At 37.9% G+C, this 13,630-nt stretch overlaps 1 protein-coding gene across 1 annotated transcript in view; it reads left to right on the forward strand.

The window, feature by feature from the left end:
* rasl10b (RAS like family 10 member B) overlaps positions 1-13,630 on the forward strand; it is a 43,772-nt gene that overhangs the window by 18,670 nt on the left and 11,472 nt on the right. Inside the window, exon 2 of the mRNA XM_004911629.4 lies at positions 13,019-13,368. The gene's annotated coding sequence lies outside the window, so the exon portion shown is untranslated. The remainder of the gene's footprint in view (positions 1-13,018; positions 13,369-13,630) is intronic.

A 13,630-nucleotide genomic window follows, 5' to 3' on the forward strand; every position in this document is an offset into this window, starting at 1 on the left:
CAGAGCAGCTGTTTGTACTATTTGTACTGACATTAGATTACACACAGGTGCTCTCTATTTAGTCATTAGCACTCATCAGGCAATGTCTATGGGCAACTGACTGCACTCAGACCAAAGGGGGCTGAATAATTACGCACACCCCACTTTGCAGTTATTTAATTGTAAAAAATGTTTGATTCATGTATGATTTTTGTTCCACTTCTCACGTGTACACCACTTTGTATTGGTCTTTCACGTGGAATTCCAATAAAATCGATTCATGTTTGTGGCTGTAATGTGACAAAATGTGGAAAACTTCAAGGGGGCCGAATACTTTTGCAAGCCACTGTAAACGTTAGATTGCCGTAAGTTGGTCTGACAGATTTGTGTGTTTTTTTTTAAAGGGTACTTTCAACCTAGAAATGTAGAGCCTAGCATGACAATTTAATGCTAATGCATAATTTTTGTACTCCAATTTTTGTATATATTTCCGAATAACCCAGATAAGCTCAAATCACTTCTGCCTGTATTTGATTAAAACTTCTAGTACCTGCATTCAGTTTACATCTACATAATTCATTTCGTTCTTTTAATTATTTAAGGGCAGAAATTTAGAGCCACGCATTGATCGATAACAGTAGACTTGTAAAAGAAAATTAAAGCCTTGTCATAGATAAATTGACAGTTAAACTGAAGGCCATGTAATTAGTAGAATCCTATAAATCACTGCAATCCATACACTATACCTGAGAAAAGTAAAAACAACATGTAAAGTACATACATTGGATCTATAATATATAGAAGAATGCAATGTAAGAATGGATAAATGATATGTAGCAATAATAAGTGATGGAATGTTGTGCATAGCTTGTATATACAGAATTGTAGTTTTACAGAACTATGGGTATGTATGAAGGAAACAATTCAGAAGTGTTTCTCTTCTTTTTGCTATTGCATATTTATGGGGGCATTTAATAAAAAAAATTCTGCTCCATAATTTTGGTTTTGTACTTATTTGATTTAAAGGTTTTGCAAACCTGTAGTGCTTCATCTATAGCAGTAAAAAGATTGTATGTTTTACAAATGGCACATTGCAAAGTTAGCACTTTGAAAAACAGTTGTATTTTTGTGTTGGACTGCTGATGTAAGCTGTCTTTTCATTCCGAGCTGTGTTCCCACAGCAAAACCGCCTTTATTTTTCATATATCGCTGCTGGTTGAATAACATTTTTCTTTAAGAGACTTTTTGCTGTCCTGGCATTTACTCTGTGTGAACGTGCCATAGCAGCTTTAAAAAAAATGGGCTATGCACAGTGGATACTGTCTAATAAAGAAAATGTTTTTGTCAAAAGCAAATCTTTGTACTTATTTGTGCAAAAAAATGCTTTTGTTGGTAACTTTTTAACTAGATTTCCTCATTACATGTTTACACATGCAATGGGCTTTATTACTTTGGGCTTTATCCTTTATTACTGAAATGATCGTGCCAATTTATGCAATATGATCTTTAGAAGCAGAACTAGACACTCACAAGCACATTGGCAAAATCTGCAGCCAGGCTGCCCTGCAACCACACTTCTTTCATGCCAAAACTACTTGCTGCCCCCTATCAATATTGTCCTTGGTGTCGCGGATTTGCACCCCTTGCCCCCTTTAAACCTGGTAGTTACACTAGTGTTAAACTAATACAATTTCAGGGTGCCCTGAGGGCAGGTCACATGCCTTTTTCTATGATTTATTATTATTTATATTATTCTTTATCTAGTGCCGCCATATTCCACAGTCCACCTAGAGTTACAAATAATGTATTTTTTCGTTAACCTCTTCATCTAGACATTTATTGGCTAGCCATCGGTTGGCCACAATTCTGCGATGAAGGCAAATCACAGCAGTCCAAATGCCCCACATTCATATACTCTGATATGGTAAAAAAAAAAGGCTAATGTCACAATGTCACTTGTCATCTGTGTGAACTTAGAGTTACCCAGCTAGAATAAAAGTTGATACAGGTATGGGACCTGTTATCCAGAATGCTCAGGACCTAGATAAAGGCTCTTTCTATAATTTGGCTCTCCATAACTTAAAGGAACAGTAACACCAACAAATGAAAATGTATAAAAGTAATTACAATATCATTTACCATTGCCCTGCACAGGTGCAACTGGTGTGTTTGCCTCAGAAATACTACTATAGTTTATATAAATACCCTGCTGTTTAGCCATGGGGGCAGCTATTCAAAGGAGAAAAGGCACAGGTGACATAGCGGATACCAGATAAAACACCATTGTATTCTACAGAGCTTATCTGTTATCTAATATGGACCTGTGTCTTTTTTCCTTTTTTTCCGGCTTGAATGGCTGCCCCCATGGCTACACAGCAGCTTATTTATATAAACTACAGCAGTGTTTCTGTAGCAAACACACAACTTTAACCAGTGCAGGGCAACAGTACATTATATTTTAAATACTTTAAAGGTGATATTTTATATAAAGTTCATATTCCGTTATAATATTCATCCTCCCTCAAAATGTGAAATGATGCAGAAAGAAAGATGTTTTGAAAGCATTTTACCTCCTAAAACTGTCATTATATGAAAGCTGCATATACAACCTCACCGATCAGAAGCCAGAGTGAAATTAAAGATGGGAGTGACGCATATTCACTGCTCTTTAAGTAGCTCTGCTCTGTTACTGAAGTCTATGAGGGCCGGCGGCTCTGAGCCACATACTGAAGAGTCTAAACTGGAAGCTTGCAAAAGGGCTGGGTAGAGCACAGTTTTCAAGCAGTTATGGACATATTTGAACCCAAAGGTATTAAAATAAAAGCACTTACTTCTATTTTACATTATTTGACATGGTTTAGTGCATTGTAAAAATTTATGGTATATATCCCCTTTAAAAAAACTTTCCTTTTTTGGTGTTACTGTTCTTTTAAGTTTATTAACAAATCTTTTAAACATTAAATACATCCATTAGAATTGTTTTGCCTACAATAAGGATTAATTATATCTTACTTTCGATTAAGTATGAGGTACTGTTTTATTACTTCAGAGAAAAGGGAATCAATTTAAAAAATTGAATTGTTTGATTAAAATGGAGTCTGTGGGAAATTACCTTCCTGTACTTCAACCTTTCTGGATAAAGGGTTTCCGGGTAACAGATTCCATATCTGTGTTTACCTTTTCTTTGGCCCTATACTTTATCTAGATGTCAGGCCCTGTAACTTTTTTAAACTATAAATTAGCTTCTTAGAGAGCTATATATACAGCGCTGCGGAATATGTTGGCGCTTTATAAATAAATGTTAATGTTAATGTAATATATTAATGGACTTATGTGCTGGTGGGAGCTACTGAAAATGGAGATGTTTCTGCTATACATTTAGGCTGCTTTTTTGAGTCACGTCTAGTTGTTTTAAACACAACCATAAATTTATATGGTGGGCCCTACATACATCCACACTTGCAGGTACAGCAGACCATTGTACCTAAGCAGATACAGTTGGAACCCCACATTTAGGCATACTTCACTCCTTCTATCCTGCTTTCCTCCATCTGCTTTAGTAGTAGGACACAAGCCATGCAATGCCTGGTTAAATCTATGTTGAATAATTTCTTTGTTAAATAGTATGTGAGTGCTTTCAAGTAACTACTTATGGGTTGATTTATATTTTTTCATACTGCGCATCTTTTCTGTGACTTTTTCGTATATTTGCGCAACTTTTTCATACTTTGCGACAAAATCGTATTGTTGCGCCGAGTACGAAAGTTTCAGATTCATTCAAGCTTCGGTATCGTGACTTTCCTTGGGCCAGGTTGGACTGCCATTGAGTCCTATGGGAGGCTTCCAAAATCATGCACACAAGGTTCAAAGTCAGAAAGGTATTCCCGCCGTTTCCGACCGTTCGGATACGAAAATTTTGTGACTTTCGGATCGCCAATACGATATTATCGTGACTAATCAGAATTTTTCAATGAATTTTTGAATGAATGTGCCCCTTAGTGTACTGTATCACAAAATTAGGCAAGTTTCAGGCTTTCACACTATCATAAATATATTTTGACCATTACACATTATGTACTGTACTGTTAAGGTCAGTATAGCATTCATAAAAAACACATCAGCTTTGCAGATCCTTGTCAGTGTAACAAGTGAGGGTAATTAAACTGTAAAGGATACTTTTTCACTGGCAAAGAAAGTGTAGTATAAAATATAGACACACTGGCTAAGTAAACAGGCTTTTTTTAGCAATACAGTAAATAACACCTTTTCTCTAGGGATATGTAGCAAGTATATTTCTGTCCAAGCAAGGTATTTATGGTTTACTTTGTAAGTTCCTGCACACTGTTAAGAGCACTTACAGTAAAGGTAATCTTAGTTACCTTGAATCAGGTGGCATGCTGTGCAGATAAAGCCATAGCATAGCCATAGTCCAGTGGATTTAAGCTGGCCATACACGCACCGATGATATCGTTTCGTGCCATATTCGGTGAGTGTATGGCAAGTTGGTGAGCCTGAGCAAAATCTACTTTCAGGGCTAAATCAGCAGAAGGAGGTAGAAATCCAAATCTGACGATTCAGCCCTGAATGTCTGTGGAGGGTGGGAACAATCGATGGTCGCACAAAAGATAGAAAATCGCCACGTGTGTGGCCACCTTTAGTTAATCAGGCCTGCTGTGACTAGCAGTTACTTGGATTTTTTTCAAAAATAGTTGTGGAGCTCAGTGGTGCCTAATTTTATAGACCTGTTTGTTAGGCTCCAAATGTGTATCAAGAGAGTTTGCTTATACTATAATTAAAAAATGTATCAATATCATTGTTTATAGCATCAAATCCAGTGGTTATATGTGGTGTACCAATATATCAATTTGGTACCTTTTGTTTAATTCCTTTGGTATTATAGTGTTCTGCTGTATGAAGTCAAAGCCAAAATATATGTCTGAAACTTACACTCTAGGATTTAAGTCTTTCTATGCTTGCAAGATTAGAGATGATCATCCTCGAGCCTTCCCAGTTCTGCACTGGCCCGGTGCTGTAGTCCATCAAGAAATGGAATGCTATAGGCTACTTTTGTGCTGCATGAATATAGGCCAGCTCCCAGTCTGCTTTTTTGAACTGAGCTTTCTTCTGCAGGAATAATTGCTCAAAGAAAAGTGTTCACCGAGGAATTTGCTTTCAAGCAATAGGGTTTAAATTAAAAGATTTGTTATGATTATTATTATTTGTACTTGCTCTACTAGTTCTGCTTCCTTTCTGTACTGGCTGCCTCATTTGTCCAAAAAAACCTGATATTCTTCAGGAAAGATCTTATATTTAGCTTTTTAACCCGCAGAAGTACTTGTTACGGGCAAGTTTTGTTTTTGATGACCTTAGACATTTTCATGTCCTTATTCAAGGACAATATGCAGTACAGGAAGGTATTGTTAATTTATGACATGGAGAATTGGGATTTGCTCATTTTAGGTTGAGCAGTGCTACGTACACCAAACATCTACTGTTTTCAAATAAAACTGCTCAGCACAAAGTGCTCTTTCTTAGATGAACTATAGATGACAGTTCTTGAGTTGTACAGTGTAGAGAAACTGTTACACTTTTTGGTCCATTTTTCTTTAGTACCAGTAGTGAACATTTTTCTAAATTTGTATGTTAGTATGGAAATGTTATCCATTAATAGTAGAACAAGCACTGGCATCTAAAGTAGCTTTTATTTAAAGGAGAAGGAAAGGTAAAAACTAAATAAGCTTTATCAAAAAGGTCTATGTAAATACAGCTATAAACACATACAGAACTGCTGCTCAGTGAAAAGAAATACCACATTTCTTTCCTTTTATTCTGTACACATGATCTTCTGGGTCAAACTTACTGCTCTCAGAAAAATCCCTCGGGACATGGGCGGAGTCTGCTTAGTTCTCTCCTCTTTCCCCCCCTTCTCTCTCCCCTCCCATCCCTGCTCTCTCCCCATTCCCTTTCTACTGTAATGTGAGCTACCAGCAGCTAGAGCTGCAGCATGGAAGTTACTGAGACTTACTAAAATGGCAAGTTCTTAAACAAGCAGAGGGAGCGTTAATGGCATTCAGCAGACTAAATATAGCATCCTAGCTTGAACTATTCTAACTAATCTGTTGGTAAAAAAATGCCAAAATGCCTTTCCTTCTCCTTTAAAGCACTTAGCCTGTGCTTGTGCTGCATGCTACATAAATAATTAAGGTACAGTTGCCACCCAGTGTCCATATTGCTTGCAGAATTTAATTCAGCTGAAACCAGCATCACTCTAAGGGCTTGTACTGATGAGCATTTGGTTCTGCACTCCCCTGCGGTGGCATTCTCCTGAATTCCACTGCGAACAAATGCATCCCAGTCTTCCATATAGGACCGTACTCACACAGGAGAATGTAAGTGCTGAATGCAGGTGGACAAAGCCCCCACAGAGAAGTGCAGATAAAAACGCTTGTCACTACAAGCCCTTAAAGGGTATGCTGGCACTTTTTTCCAAAGGGATGCAGAAGATGCCTGGAAAGAAGACGTAATTCTCGTGACCTGAAAATTGGTTATGAATTGCCTCATTATAACTACTACTGCCTATTGTAGGATTACATGCATTATGGAAACCCACCTTTCTTCCTCATTCCTTTGTATCCTCTCTTCTGTTTATACCGCTCTTTATTTACCCTTTTCACGTTGTTGCTTTTCTATGGCTACTCCTGCTATCATGTACCAAAAGGAGAATGCATAAAGGAGAAAGAAAGGTTAAAACTAAGTAAGCTTTATCAGAAAGGTCTATATAAATACAGCCATAAACACTTACAGTACTGCTGCCCTAAATCCTTTGTGAAAAGAAACACTGTATTCCTTTTCTTCTATTAAGTACCGTATTTTTCGGACCATAAGACGCACTTTTTTTCCCCCAGAAGTGGGGGTAAAAAGTCCCTGCGTCTTATGGTCCGAATATACTTTAAAAAAATGTTTTTACTTGCCCGTGTGGTCTCCGTGCAGGGCCCTCCTCTATTCACCGGCGCTTAGCTGTGGCGCTGTGCGCATGCACAATGACGCGCATGCCCATACGCATGCGTGTCATTGTGCATGCGCACAGCGCCACAGCTAAGCGCCGGTGAATAGAGGAGGGCCCTGCACGGAGACCACACGGGCAAGTAAAAACATTTTCTTAAAGTATATCTGTAGGCTATATGCTGGTACAGATGGGGGCAATATGTTGGGTGCTGCTGGTACAGGTGGGGGGCAATATGTTGGGTGCTGCTGGTACAGGTGGGGGGCAATAGTAGTGGTACAGGTTCGCTTAAGCACACACAGTATTTACCAGGCAGTTGTTCAACAGTGCATTATATTTTTATTACTTTAAAGCTCTTTTATTTGTCGGTGGTTATGTTCCTTTAAGTACCTGAGCTTCTAGAAAGTGACAAATGGAGTATATATTTAATTTCATCTTGAAAAAATACATATAAAAATATTTTACTTTTGTCCCAAATGGAATAATTCTTTTAACTTTTATTTGGAGGGGAAAAAATCATTGAAACATTAATTAAACCAGATAGTATTTTTTACCTCCAATAATGATTAATTATATCTTAGTTAGGATCAAGTATCAGATCCTGTTTTATTAGAGACAGGGGCAGGCCATTTCGCCCCTGCCGGGGAGTCATTGCTCTCACCATGTTATGATAACTGGCGGGGGCAAGAGAAGCAAGCGTGGACTATGGGTAGGCAGGAGAGGTTGCTGCCTGGCGCCCCCACAGGTGTCTCCTCTGCCTACCCATAGTTCCGGCCCTGATTAGAGAAAAAGGGAAGATGAAAAAGGGAATCATTTTTAAAAATGTACATTTTTTAATTAAAATGGAGTCTATGGGAGATTGCCTCTGCATAAATTAGAGTGAACAGTATGGAAAATAAACCCCCTCAAATGCAAAATATATATCTCCTCTACAGGTATCTCCATGCACTTTAATGATTGCCTGCTGCTGCAACAGTTCTCCAAAAAGCACTATTACATATGTATACATTACATATGTATCAAAAAGTTGGAAGTTATCTTATAAAGGAGCAGCATGGCTACATATGTAACAGGAAGTGGACAGTTGTTCTAAGATAGAAGAACTATGGCGACATATCTAACAGAATGTAGGCAGTTGTTCTGAGGAAGGAAAAGCATGGCTACATGTGTAACAGGAAGTAGTTGTTCTTAAGAAAAAGTATGATTACATATCTAACCGAAAGCAGACACTTGTTCTTTGGAATAAAAAGCATGAATACATTTGTAACAGGAAGTGGACAGTTGTTCTCTGGAAGGAGAATTATGACTTTATATGTAACAGGAAGCAGTCAGAAGTTCTTAAATGAAAAAGCATGATTACATATGTAACAGGAAGCAGCCAGTTGTTCTTAAATTAAAAAGCATGATTACATATGTGTACATTGCATAGGTAACAGGAAGTTGGCAAATATTCTTATGAAGGAGCAGCATGATTACATATGTAACAGGAAGTGGACAGTTGTTCTTAAAAACAAGAAGCATAGCTACATATTTAACTGGAAGAAGGGAGTTGTTCTTAGGAAATAAAATTTCCTGTGCAACAGGAAATTATCAGTTAGAAGTAGTAGCATATTATTGATGAGGGCGGTTTACAGAGCTGTGTGAGATAAAGGTGTTGGAAAACAATATTAGAGGCAGATTTATTAAAATGTGAATTTAGAGGTTAATACATAAAAACTCACCCACGTTCTATTCATCCCTATGGGATTTTAAGAAGCGTAAGTGAGGTCACCAATTTCATCTTTTGATAAAAATGCTTCTAAAAATCCCATAGGAATTTGTATTAAGCTCGAAACTCACATTTTGATAAATCTGCCCCTATATGTCAATTACTCCATTACAGGCTAGAATGTAGGGGGCAGTTGCAGCTTTCTGCATAAACATACATGTTACAATGCTATGCACTTGCTGCTTAGATGTGAGTGCAGTTTATAAATGGATATACTAAAAACTACATTCATTTTATTTTCATGCAAATGTAACTTTAGTCACAACAGTTAAAAACAGTTTTTAAACATACCTTGTTGGGAGTAAGCTATGCTAAACACTGATAGTTCTTTTGTGTGATTGATTTATATGATACCTATGTAGAGAAGGCCAGCTCTGAATGAGTTATTATGAGTATCCTGATTAGAATCTGTAATAGAGGGCACAAGGCAGTCATGACATGGAATGAGCTGAATGGAGAAGATGCCTAAAATGAGGTTCGATTACGCTATCTAATCTGCAGGCAGTAACGTCATCTTGCGTGTAAGCTATAAATTATTCTGCACCTAACGTCACATGCTGTTTTTGATCAAGTGCAACGCATTTGACTTCTTTTCCTTGATGAACAAGATTTACTCCAGCCCAGACACAGCGTTTTATTTGGCAGCTACGAAATTGATAACGTGACCTCAATGTTAACGGATTGATGCAACTGTGATACTTATACAGTAAATTCTCTGTTTCATCCGGCCTCTAGTAGTGAATAAAAGATGCACAGATATCCAAGAAATGATAGTGTTGCTTCTGACTTTATTAAAATTTAAGTGCAGTTCTTTTCAGATATTCAGGGCTTGCTCTTCCATCTTAAAGGGAAAATACACTGCTCAAAAAAATAAAGGGAACACAAAAATAAGACATCCTAGATCCGAATGAATGAAATATTCTTACTAAATACTTCGTTCTTTACATAGTTGAATGTGCTGACAACAAAATCACACAAAAATTATCAATGGAAATCAAATTTATCAACCCATGGAGGTCTGGATTTGGAGTCACACTCAAAATTAAAGTGGAAAAAACCACTACAGTCTGATCCAACTTTGATGTAATGTCCTTAAAACAAGTCAAAATGAGTCTCAGTAGTGTGTGTGGCCTCCACGTGCCTATATGACCTCCCTACAACGCCTGGGCATGCTCCCACACAAATGGCTCAGGTAGCATGCCAGCATTCATTCAGATCTAGGATGTCTTATTTTTGTGTTCCCTTTATTTTTTTGAGCAGTGTATATTCTCCCATCATTTGGTTGCAGATTATTGTGTATATAGTGTTAATAATAAAGAACATAGGCACTCTGCATATTTGAGTTTAATTCCTGCGGTACCATTTTCCATAGACAAATATAGCAAACCACCAATCTGATCACTAGGGATCTGCTATGAATGTACTGTTTGGACAAAAAAATTAGGCAATTTATATGGCAGTCCAGGTGCCATGTGCAAATTAAGACAGAACTAATAGTCTATGCCTATATAATAATGTGCTCATATTGCACAAAGGCATTTTGGCCCCTGGGTCACCAGAAGCCCCTTTACCTTTACAGCGCCGGAGGGGGTCCAGAGGGGCCACATCGCTAGTCTAGAGAGTGCAATTGCACTAGCAGAGACAAATTTCCATTCCTAAAAATGGAAATTTGGCTCTTAAAGTTACCAGGAGCGGCTTTTTGCCAGCATTTTAATACCACATCAACTGCATTAGTAGTAAAATGATAACATACCAGGCTAGCTTTGCCACCCAAATCCAATTAACAATAGCAACTGTTGTGTATTTCCTGTTTGTGTTCCGAGCTGGCTGTTCCACAGTATGTAATGAAATCATCATGTTCCTAAGTTTACGTGGGCTCAGAAATGTGACTGTTTAAAGCTGTTATGCCTCATTTTCTGTGACCTGGCATCAGCTTAGAGTGACCTTCCTAGTTCCTTGCCAGCGGCGCAGGGCCCAGATTTTTCTTTTGCTGGAGAATAGGTTTATATTTAGCTTTGGTTTAATTAGCAATATGGGCAACATTTCTAAGAAATTATACATTAGTAGGCAGTTGTCACAACTGAAACTAAACCAAGTAATAAAGGATCTAAAAGGGCATTAATATGGGTAGAGAAAAGTCACAAACTTTGCTATACTTTTGCATCTATTAACGCATAGCAACCAATGAAATGTTTGATTTCAGACAGGTTAGCTACTTATAGGTTGCTACACAGCGTTAGCCTCTGGACAGTGTAACTATCGTACTTTTAAAAAATGTAATAATTCTCCATTATTGATCATCTGTTTTTATTTGTTGTACTAAACAGTGAGTGCAGTCACAGTCACTCCCCCAATAGTTGCGCCCCTGAACCAGTATACATCCCCTTTCTCTTCTCCATTTTGTTGTTAGTCAGTAGGAGTTTATTATGAAGAGGGTTATCTGTGTGCTGGTAATTATCTGCCACGAAATAACCAAACATGGAGCATCTTCAGTTTCCCTGTTTGCCCTGTTTAGCTCAAGAAATAACAAAAAAACTTTTCATCATTAAAGGAGAAGGAAAGGCTAATAAAGAGTTAATCTCAAGCTTCTGGCATACCTTCAGTTGTCTCAATATTGCCCCTAAGTCTCCCCATATTTCTCCCGTTCAGATGATCAGGAAGAAAAAATGCTGAGCTTTGTAAAGAAAGTTCCCATAATGCCTCACTCCTGCACAGATACCCAGACCTAGTGTACATGCTCAGTTAGTTAGACTATGGGCCTGATTCACTAAAGTTTATCGCACGCTTTTTTGCGGTAAAAAAGACGCGACAATTAGCGCGCGATTCACTACAGCATTACCGCATGCGATAAGTCGCATTTTCACATGCGGTATTTCTCGCGCTAGTTTTACCGCATACGTTCATTTCCGTGCTGAAAAGAATATGATCGCATGATTCACTATAACTTTTGCGCGCTAAATATCGCATTCGGCTATGCGAAAATTAACACCTACTACAGGTAGGCGAAAAATTATACAAAAGTACAGTAAATGATTTTTTGCAATAAAATATGGACTTACAGTGTTATTTATTCAAGTATGTGTTTCCCCTAGAGTGACGCAGCCGCCAGTTTGCAGGGAAATGGTCATTTTTAATACAGTAATTTTCTGCAAGTATTGGCGTGTATGGCTAACATGGCGTGCGTTCATTTGCGCGACTATTTATATTTGGCTACAAGTGATGAAATGTTTCGCCAGGCATGGATTCGCAGCGAATTTTTGGACGTGCGTTGAATTTTTTTGCGGCGGATTTTTTCATGCGTTTCGCAAAACAATCCGCCAATGGCGAAACGCCTGAAAAAATTTGCCACGCAAAAATTCACCGCACATACAAAAATTTATACAAGCGTCAAAAAATAATAGTCACAGCAACAATTTTTTTGCCCGCACAACATTTTTGCCGTTTCATGGATCTTTCGAAAGATTTGCTTATTTTGACTAAAGATAACCAGAACACATTTGCTCATCACTAGTGGCTACTATTTATAAGCATCTACTATTTATATGATACCATTTATATGCTACCATTTATATGTGGCTAATATTTATATACACCATTTATATGCGGCGACAATTTTTATACACTATTTCTAAGCTACCATTCATATGCGGTGACTATTCGCGGGCGTAATTTAGCACATGTACCAGCAAATACCGCATTGAAATAGTCTTCGCGAGTTAAATAACGCATGCAATATCGCGCGTAAAAAAGCGCGAGTATGCTTATAGTGAATCGTGCGAAAAATCGCCAAAATTAAGACGCGGTAAAAATTTTAACGCACGCTATAAATAGCGCACGTTAAATCGCACTTTAGTGAATCAGGCCCTATGAGTCAGCTTCCTGCTGAGTGTCTCAGATCTCAGATTCCTAAGGGGGGGTGGAGAGAGTTCTTAGCATTCTTGAGGGAAGGGGGAGCAGGAGAGGGGAGAGAGCAGAGAGCTGTGTGTCTCTAGCACAGGAATTACAGACACAACAAATCTTTTTCTGTGAGTGATTATGGCTGTATTTACATAGACCTTTCTGATAAAGCTTACTTAGTTTTTACCTTTCTTTCTATGTTTAACACAAGCTCCTGTTAAAAATGGGGTATACTGTATCTTTAAAACAAAGGGTAAAAATACAACAGTCTTAAGTAGTGCTTTAAATTATGGGCTGAGTATTGCTTTAACATACAAATGTATTTTTTTCTGTAGAATATTTTTTAATATTTTGATTTCCTGCTTTTACAGGGCATTAAACCTTTTCCATATATGACATCTTGATCAAGAGTGGATCCCTGTATTAATACCTGTGTTGGAAGTACACTTTTGCATTGCAATAAACTTCTATGGGCATACATAAGGATCTTATTATAACGGTGTTTGCGCAAGCTTGGATGGTGCCAGCTAAGTGGTTTCAAGCTGTTTTACCACTCGCACCTCATGGGTCCTTGTGCTGTTGACTTAGATAAAGTGGTACATCAGTAGAACGATTGGCCTATTTGACTGCAAAGCACCAAAACCATCTGGAAATATTGTTCTCAAGTGTGCTGGACAGTTGGGATTCAATTTTGTGTCTGGAATCTTCCATTCTTGCTATGGTAAGGTATTTCTATAATATGCTTCTCCATTTTTGCTGAAAAAATATTGTAGGCTTTTGTATTAAGGTGTGAATGACTTAAAAATGTTTTTGCAGTGCCACTTGCTTCATGTGATTTCTGCTGGTGTTCTAGATAGAGCTCACATTGACAGAAGTACAAGTCATTTCAAAGCTCATCCATTTGTAGAACAGGTTTAATCTGTATGGTTATGGTGAGTTACCCAAACTGCCAATACATCAGTCACATAGTTCAGAAGAAAATG

The sequence above is a fragment of the Xenopus tropicalis genome, chromosome 2 (genome assembly GCF_000004195.4).
Source record: "Xenopus tropicalis strain Nigerian chromosome 2, UCB_Xtro_10.0, whole genome shotgun sequence".
In the NCBI taxonomy this organism is placed as follows: Eukaryota; Metazoa; Chordata; class Amphibia; order Anura; family Pipidae; genus Xenopus; species Xenopus tropicalis.